The 9,861-nt window shown below is 33.5% G+C and overlaps 1 pseudogene; it reads left to right on the top strand.

Moving 5' to 3' along the window:
* Positions 1 to 1,618: 1,618 nt before the first annotated feature.
* On the top strand, positions 1,619 to 9,358 carry LOC147389103 (putative CCR4-associated factor 1 homolog 6 pseudogene; annotated as a pseudogene).
* The last annotated feature ends 503 nt before the right edge of the window (positions 9,359 to 9,861 follow it).

Genomic DNA, 9,861 nt, shown 5'->3' with positions numbered 1-9,861 from the left:
AATCAAAATCATAATTAAAATCCTAATATAAAGAAACCTAGTCAATCAAATAAGACTTAAGTCAAAACCCTAATAATTAAAATCCTAATCTAAAGAAATCAAGTCAATCAAATAAGACTTAAGTCAAAACCTTAATTTATCTTATCTAAAAGAAACCTAATTAAACACCAACTCTTCCAAAAAAATCTATAAATAAGAACCTCCACAACTCAATCTCGCAGGTTAAAATAAATCCTAGGAAAAGTAGGTCAAAAAATCTCCCTAGCCTTCCCCAAACCCTAATTTTGGAGTCTTAACCCCCTAACTATCATCCAATCCATAATTTTTACTCAAAAAACTCCCATAAACCTTCCAAAAACACCTAAATTTTTTTAAAAAATATAGAAAACACTCAAATCTAAAAGAAAGATACTTCAATTTGGATATCATAAACATATCCAGTGACGAAGATATAGTAAGGACACTCTCCGCCAATACTGAGGGAACCGTTGTAATCTACCAGGTAATTATTTTATGTCTTTTTTTTTGTAATTTTTTAGGTTTATTTTATAATATAATGTTAGTTGGGAAATAGTAAAGATCGGCGTTTGCTGGACGGGGGTTAGTGCCTAACACCTTCCAACCCCGTAACGTGATCCCCAGACCATAATTTCTTTTTATTCGTAGATTAGTTGTTTTTATTTATTTAGAATCAATGTTCAACTCCTAGATCGTAATAACTAGGTGGCGACTCCCAAACACCCAAAAAAGGTGGATCTGCATACCCCGTGAATTAAGGACGCTTTTAGTGACGACTCCACTGAAAAATATTTTTGTGGATTAAACTTAAAAAATCCCAAATATTGATTTCTTTCCAAATAGGCCTAATTTTTATTTTATTTATGTGTTTATTTATTTTAATTTTTTAGATTTCATTATTTTTGTTCTTTTTGCATCATTTGATTGGATTTTGAATATGATATTATTTTCTATGGTTCAATCAAGGGTCGCTTGGGATGACCTTAAATAATTCAAGAGGTTAGTTTCATTGAAGATAGAATGATGGTAGTTGGGATGAGGAGTCACAGTTTTTTATGAAATTTTTTTAGCACATTATTATGCATGAGAGACGAGTTATGAAAATAAATTATTTGTAAGTGATGTGCTAATAAACAAAAAAAAAAAAAATTTAATGTTGTTCGTGATGAGGAGAGAATTCCAAGAAAAAAATTACAATATATATATATACGTGGTATGCCATTAGCAGAAAATGATTTTTTATTTTTCATCTTCTTCTCAAACAAATTATTTGTGAGTGATGTGGTAAGAAATAAAAAAATTATCTTTTTTAATGTTGTAAAAACGTTTTTTTTTCCTATTTCTATCTTCTTCTCCAATGAGAAAGAAGAAGACAAAAAAACAGTAAAATAAAAGAGAAAATAATATCTCCATACTTCATCCCTCTCTTTCTCTCTCATTTGTTTAGTTGCATCAATTGATTTATTTTGTTGATAAAAACATCAAAGCATATCCAAATCTGGTTAGGAGTTCTTTGGTTCAGATTGTTAATGATTTATTTACAGATTTATTTTTAGAAGATTATTATTGGACAACTTTGATTGATTCGTTGAGATTATGGAGTCTTTCAAAAATGAATCCGATTCACATCAGAGAGGTTTGGTTTGATAATTTTGAAGAAGGATTTGCTCTAATTAGGGAAATCATAGATGATTACCCATACATATAAAGTTTCTTGAAATTGTTTTTAGTAATGTTTGAAATTTCAGCAACAGTTCTGATTACCATTATTAGACATTGAAGGTGAATATCAATATGTTGAAATTAATCCAATTAGGGTTAACCTTTTCAAACGAGGAAGGAAATCTTCTTACGTGTGGAACTGAAATTCTTTATTTGGTAATTTGATTTTCATGATTTTAACGTTAATGACGACGTCTTCGCAAATGATTCCCTTGAGCTTTTAAGCCAGAACGAGATTGATTTCAGGAAGGACATCAAGATGGGCGTCGATGTGCATTGGTTTGGTGATCTATTGATGTCATTTGGGATCGTTTTGAACGATAACGTTCATTGGGTGACGTTTCATAGCAGATATGACATTGGATATTTGTTAATACTCTTTAACTTGCCAAAATTTGCCAAAAACTCAGTGAAACACCCCGTGTTTTTAACTCGTATCTCGAAGATATCATATAGTATTAATTCGAGAAATATTCTAAAAAGAAAACTTAGAGTAAAGTGCCCGGATTATGCCATATTCATTTTTGTTGAAAATCGACTTCGCCATTAGTTTCAAAACGATCGAAATATATACTTTAACCTATAAGCAAGTTTGAATTCAAGTTCGGGTGGAAAAGTTAACAAATCCTCGAATTTCGTGTTAAACGGGATCCAAAATAAAAAAATTTCGTTAAAGGGAGAATCAGGAAGATTCGACCACACCATTAGGACCGCAACAAAAACTTATTCGAAATGGTATACTCGTTTGTCATTTTTCGAGTCCAAATAGTTAAGTTACGATCGAAACTAGAAATGATGGGAAAATTACAAGTATGCCCTCAACTTTTTATAAAAGAAACAAACTTTCTTTCATCCTCATTGTAGACACCCCATTATTGCATACGCTTGACTTCGCGATCCGTCACCCGGTTGTTGTGAATTTCTAATGATGAGCACAAAGAACTCGAAAGCTTGAGAGAAGCATCCTTCTAATTCCCTTTTTTCTTCTAATTTTATTCATTTTTTTCTCCTTACCACGCAACATAGAATTACACACGCTTAGGATCGGTACACCATACACTCAACTTAGCAAGCACGTATGTTTAGGCTCATTACACATTTAGACAACTTAAAGACCTCGCTAAGCTAGGAAAACATGACCTCGAGACTCAAAAATAATCACGTTGCGACTGAAAGAAACTTCACGCCAATACCCCTCATAAATTTCAGACCTCCGAAAAGTCTGAAAAGTACCACCATTGCACTCATAATAAATTTTGAGTCTAACAAGGACCAAATCGATGAATTCAGAGAAATTTATAAAAAAATCAAAAAATGACCAAAATGCCCCTTGATGTCCAACGTGCACGTAGAGACCTTGATTATTAGGAAAATCAAAATAAAACAACCAATTTGAAGCCTTTTAAATCAAAACAAAAATTAAAAAATAAATTAAACAATTCAAATTTAAACAATTAAAAAGTAAAATTCAAATTAAAAATTAAACAATTAAGATCAAATATTTAAAATTAAACAATTAAAATTTAAATCAACATTCAATCCAAAATTTAATCAACCCATCAACATTTAAATTAAAATCCAATCAACTAATCAAATTGAAATTAAAACTCGATCAACCAATTAACATTAAAATTAAAACCCAATCGATCAATCAAATTGAATTTAAAATTTAATCGACCAATCAATATTCAAATTAAAACATAATCAACCAATCGAATTAAAATCTTAATTTAATCAATCAATCAAGATCGAAAAGTGAAACATAATTAACCCATCAAATTAAAATCAAACCAAAATTAAAAATTGTAACCTAAACCATCAACCAAAATTAAAAATCGAAATTTAATTAATAGTGATCCACCAATGTGCCACGTGTTGCGAAGTATGGGATCACGGTCATTTTCTTTCTAAACTCAAAGAAAGAGATATTCTCCCTATTAGTTCAGTCAAAGAAAGAAGTAAATAAAATAAAAAAGAAATTAAATTAAATTAAATCATAAAAAATGAAAGAAAGAAAAAGTTTAGAAAAGGAGAAAATAAAAAGTAAACATTATAAAAGGAGAATCCTATGTTCTCTTGAGGGGAGAGGATGACATTTTCTTTGAACCCATAAAAGAAGAAAATTGATGTTTTGGCAAAAAAATAGCAAGAAGTCTGACGATTGTTTTTTTGGAGTAACAAAAGGGGAGAGGCTTGTTGTTTTACAACAAGAAAAGGAACAACAAAGAGGGAGGACAGCAGCCCTCATTGTCTTCATCATCTCCCTTCTACTTTATCTTCTTCAGCCCTAATAATAGCCTCTACACGTCCCCAAGCCATAGCCCTCATTACTCTTTTTCAATCGATCTTCCTCTCCAACCATCATTACCTTCTCCAATCGCCCCAATCACTGTTCAAAACAGCATTCCTTTATCACATTTTCAGCCCCCCATTCTTTTGGTTTTTCAGACTGTAGATCAGCCCCATTATCACCTTCTCCAACAGCCCCAACTACCGTTCAATATAGCCCCAAACTCCCTCTATAAGCAGCCCCAAAATCTATCCATTACGACCATTAACAGCAGCCCTTCTTCACTATTGACAGCAGCCATCATCACCATTAACACCACCCATATTATCTATCATTTCCTCTTCAATAGCAACCCCATAGCATCAATGTCCCCGATCTCATTGTGATGCCTCAGTCTCACTATATTACAACCCTTGCAACACCCAAGTTCCCACTCCATTGCAGCCATTGCTGTAACATCATTTTTGTCAAGCACCCTCTCTAGTGTCACCCTCATAGCAGTTACCATTACTGTAATCAGCCTACCACATCCATTGTGCGTCATAGAAGGAACATATTTCCAATCTTGCAAGCGGTCTATTCGATCTCCTTACCTCTGAAAAATTCTACAGCAGCCGTCCATCCTCTTTTCCTCTCAAGAAGCCCAGAACTATCGTGCCGTTGAAGCTCTTATCCGTAGATTTTTGAAGCAACATTCACACAATCAGATTGTTGGCCTAATACTCTGAAGGAATCTCACAGAACTCGACCCTTGCAAGTGGTAAGTTCGGTTTTTTCTTTGTTTATTCTTACGCCTCTTTAATCGTTATTCTATGTGTAGGTTTTATTCATGAGTATTAATTCGTAAATTCTCATGAGTCAACTCGCTATCTTTTTATGTGATTAGAAGTTTCAAAATTGGATTTTTTATCAAAGTGACACACGAGTCGACTCACTATTTTTTATGTGCTTAGACGTCTGAAATTTGTTTTTTTATCAAAGTAACACGAGTCGACTCATTATTTTTCTATGTGCTTGGAAGTTTCAAAATTGGATTTTTCTATCAAAGTGACACGCAAGTCAACTCATAGTTTTTTATGTGCTTAGAAGTCCGAAATTTGTTTTTTTTTATCAAAGTGACACGGGAGTTGACTCACTGATTTTTGAGTATTTAAGAAATTTAAAATTGATTTTCTCAATAAAATAGGTGCGAGTTGACTCACTGATTTTCATGTATATGTGAATTAATTCATCAATCAATTTACTAATATTTGCAATGTATCCTTTGTTCAAAATTTTTTGCATATATGTGTGAATGATTGATTCCCTCATTGGCCCTATGTCACTAATGTTTTAATGTGAAATTTTGCATAATTGGATTATTGATGCGTCGACTTATTGATCTTCTACATGTTCGTGATTGGAATTGTCCTGATCACAATTCCCATTTTTGAGAGATTCGATTTTGGAACGTTCTAATCTTGAAATTTATAATTTTCTAATTTGGAAAATTTTTAATTATTATTTTTTACTTCGGAAAATTCATATTTGCTAATATCTAATTTAAAATTTGGCATATTCATGATTTTTTGATATGGATAATTTTGTATTTCTGAATTAGAAATCTCATAAAGTACCAATTTAGATGTTCCACATTGATGACTTTCCAATTTGGAAAATTTTCACGAATTCCTATTGTAGTCGATTTGAGAAAATATTTACACATTCGGATTCGTGATTGAAATATTGCCACATGGACATCGAAGCATAGGTTAAAATTAAGGTTTTTTCAAATATTTCCATTTTTATGCGAAATTTGAGAAATTATACGATATTTGGAAAATATTAGCCTTAAAATTCGTTTAGCACATGTGATATAATTTGATGATGATGATTGGACCATAATTTTGACTTTAGTCTCTACCCGTTGATCGTAGGATAGTTTGGATCGTAGTAGAGACCAATTATCTCGATAAGGCGGGTTTGATGCCTAACACGTTCCAAAATCCGTAATTTGACCCCTTACCCATTTCTCTGATCCGTGGACCAACCTGATCCATTTTGGAGTTATTTATGGTTCTTAGACCTAAACTAGGTGGCAACTCCTTATTCCTTAAAAATCTCCAATTTACCAATCGGACCCCTATTCACAATTTGGTGGAAAACGGGTCGAGGCGATTTCACTCATTTGTTTCCCTCTTCTCTAAAGAACCTAAATATCAGCCATTTTCTCAAACCTAGGATTCTCTTCTCTTCACCTCAAGATTCATTAAGAAGGAAGGACCGTTGAACCCTGACAAAGAAGACAAAGTTGTCATCTACGACGATAGCTACAACCTTACCCTCCTTGTTAACCCATTCACGTTCATTTTCCTCACCCTCTATCAAAAATCAGTAAGTAAATTAGGGTATCATCAAACTCAGAGCTTCACCTTGTTAGTAGAGACTCGTCTTCTTGTGTAGAAGTAAAAGAGAGTGTCGTCGTCGAGGGAGTTGCAAACCCTCGCTCACTTTGCACCAAACTCAACCTAACATCGACTCTTTTACCACCAACCTTGATTATTGTGCGAGTTCATCACTTTCAACGTCTACAAACCAAGTAGGGGACTTTCGATTCCTATTGATAACTTTAGATTTCGAAATGTGCATTTAGGTTTTTACAAAACTTGTTAGTTGTTTGTAAACAGTAGAAATATTTGTTAAATTTTCAATCCATGATTATGATTAAAGATTTGATGTTTAATTAGAGATTTGATGTTGTTTTATCAATTAGAAATGTTGAATTCATGGGTGGGTTGAAGGGTTTGAAGAACGGAAGAAGAATCCGAAAATTTGATCGAAAAAAAACCCAAAAATCGCGAAGTGTTCAGTTCTATCGGTAGATGCCGTCGGTCCTAGCGACACCTGCCGATGAGCATTCTGTCGGTTCCACGGACAAAATTCTTATGTCGGCAAGAACTGTCGGTTCCACCGATAGAATAACCTTCTCCCATCGACAATATTTTTTTTAGTCAAAAATGAGACTCTGACTTTTGCATTGGCATCCTCATTGCCTATACTGGATTTTCCCACCCTTCATTTCATTAAAATTCCATTTACTTTAGGTTCTTTAATGAAATTAAGATTTTACCCCCCGTTTCGGAACAATGGGAATGGTTTCGAGATCCAAATCTCAAATGATCAAATTCCAAATTTTGGTTTCAAGAACAAAATATAGATTTCGACGTTTTTGGCAAATTTTCAAAATGTAATAACTTTCGCGTTGCTTTGAATTAGGCTATAAAATTTATATGGTGTCGAATCTCGTGCTAGAGGCTTTCACTTCCAAAAACCCATTTTCAATTTCGAGAACTTTAAAATTTTGAATTTTTGACACTTAGCCAAATTTTCACCAGTTTTTCTTATTTTTAACAACTTTGATGGTTTTCGATGAAAAGACCAAAAATGAATTTAAAAGATTGAAAATGAATGGTTTAATTTGAAAAGACGAAAAGTGAGAATGTCGAGAGAATAGAAAAGGAGATGATCGGTAAAATGTTAGAGTCACACCCGAGGGGTGATGTCTGTCTTTTACATTGTATTTTGTGTGTAGGTTGGTGAAAGGATATCCAGGTTATTAATGAAAGGGTTGTATGTTTATTAAAGATTATGTTAATGCATGAGCTGAGTACTATTATTTATTTTTAGGTCGAGGGGGTCACAATTGCATGATAGGAACTGGATATCCATTCTCAACCCTGTTCTGTTAATTTCTCTTTTGTTTTAAATGAAAAACTATATACATATATATATATATATATATATATATATGTGTGTGTGAATGCCTAAAGAGATAGTGCGTCACATCATCTGGAGGGGTGCACTCTCTTGGGATGTATGATAAGGACCACCAAGCTCATACGTGGTATGGGACGCATATGAGAATGGAGTCACAATTGGAATCCGGGTCCATTTATATCTTATCTTTACCAGTGAACGTGTATTGTAAAGGTGGTCGTATACGAGTGGAGTGTTATTTTGGGAATCACATGCACGCCTGATAGGCATAGATGAAAATGATTGGTCAGTAGTCACTAATAATCTAGTAATAGTCGAACGTTCTGACACATCGAAAAGAGACCCATTGCTTACGGTCACGTCAAACGGCCCGCCTGAGCCAGATAAATGGTCACTAGTGCGATAAGCGCAGCGATCGACCACAAAATTAGGAACTAAAAGTCAGACTTATGTTGTAACATCATGTCCCGACTGGGAGCGATCCAGTCGTGAATCCCAAATCTCAAATTCTATTACTCTACCACTTATACTATGTATTTGTTGTTATATTTCGAATTGTAAATTGCAAAGCATGTCTATTATTTCAATGTTGTCAACTGTATTTGCATAAAAGGAAAAATGTATAATGAGTATGGATGATTGATGTTATGTGTAACTTTTAAACTATTTAGTTGCTCATCCCTGGCTATATGTATCAGTTAATCATAGTTTCAATTGTAAAATTTACATGTTTTAAAATGATTCAATATGATTATTCGATTACGTTAGGTGAGGTTATTAGTAGGAATTGTTTGTGGACCTACTGGGTAACCATTGTTACTCACCGTTTCCTTCCATTTTTTTAATTGTAGAGTCTGTGCTTGGGGAGGCGAGTGTTGAGCCATCAGTCGAGGAGCATCTGGTTGGTCAGATCGATGACCAGTGTCCATTACCCGGTGAGCATTGGGATTACTTCCCTTAGGAGTTTGTTCGTCTTAGGAGGTGTACATAGTGTTTTTGGCCGAGTGATAAGGCTATGTTAGAGTGAGGATAAATTTTTGTAATCTTGTATATCTTTATTCTTTTTGGGCAACTCTGACCTCGCTTATGATGTTCGTAAAATTTTTCGTCTTCCGCTTCTTATTCATTGTTGGTATGTTGCTTTATACAGGATTGTTTGGATTTGGTTTATCAGGTTTGAGTTCCGTGAAACGCTAACATAGATAAAGGAGACCATGCCAAAATTTTGAGGCGCCACCTAGTGCCTCAAGGTGGCCTTGGGATTTGGGTTAGCGTTTGGTGGGGCGTCACACTCAGGTTGGACTCCTTGATCTGATTAAAATGTATTTTCCAACTGTTTATGATATTAAGCATCTTATGAAATTATGCAATAATCTTCATGATGGATTAAACACACTTGCGGAGTTGTTGGAAGTTGAGAGGATTGGAATCTATAATCAAGCGGGTTCGAATAGTTTGCGTACAGCTTTTTCTTTCAAGAAATTGAAAGATTTTATCTTAAATGGATCAACTAAGAGATATGCAAGTGTGTTGTATGGTTTAGGTGTTGAGAATGGACGAAGTACTAATTGAAAATATAAAAAATATAAAAAAAGGTTTTGTTGAATTGTATGTTGCTGGCTCATATGATTTATATAGATAAAAAAAACTTGCTAGCGCTGTTGTTAAAGAAAGAATAAATTTCTTTTTTTTTTGGCACACCAATTTTTACATGTAATGCATCATTAGAATGCTTGTGAATTTTTCTCTCAAACGTGTAAATTGGTGTGGTAATAAAATTTTATTTTTGGTAGTTTTTTTTAGGTTTATTTAATTATTTAATAGTTAGTTTTTTTTTCTTTATTTTTTAAAAAAGAAAAAAAAAGAGTCATGACTCCTCATCTCAACAACTATCATTCTATCATCGATTCAATATTCTTTGAAATTTTGAATTAGTCTGGGTCACCCAAAGCAATCCTTGTTTGGACCACAAAAAAAAAATTTGTTCATTAAAAAAATAAGGGGGTTTTGTTCTTGTGATTAGTTGATGCTTAATTATGGATGTGTTATCTTTGTTGATTGATTATCTGAAATGC

The sequence above is a fragment of the Akebia trifoliata genome, chromosome 12 (genome assembly GCF_017979445.1).
Source record: "Akebia trifoliata isolate Shusen 1 chromosome 12, ASM1797944v1, whole genome shotgun sequence".
Classification (NCBI taxonomy): domain Eukaryota; kingdom Viridiplantae; phylum Streptophyta; class Magnoliopsida; order Ranunculales; family Lardizabalaceae; genus Akebia; species Akebia trifoliata.
This window is presented reverse-complemented; position numbering and strand designations above follow the sequence as displayed.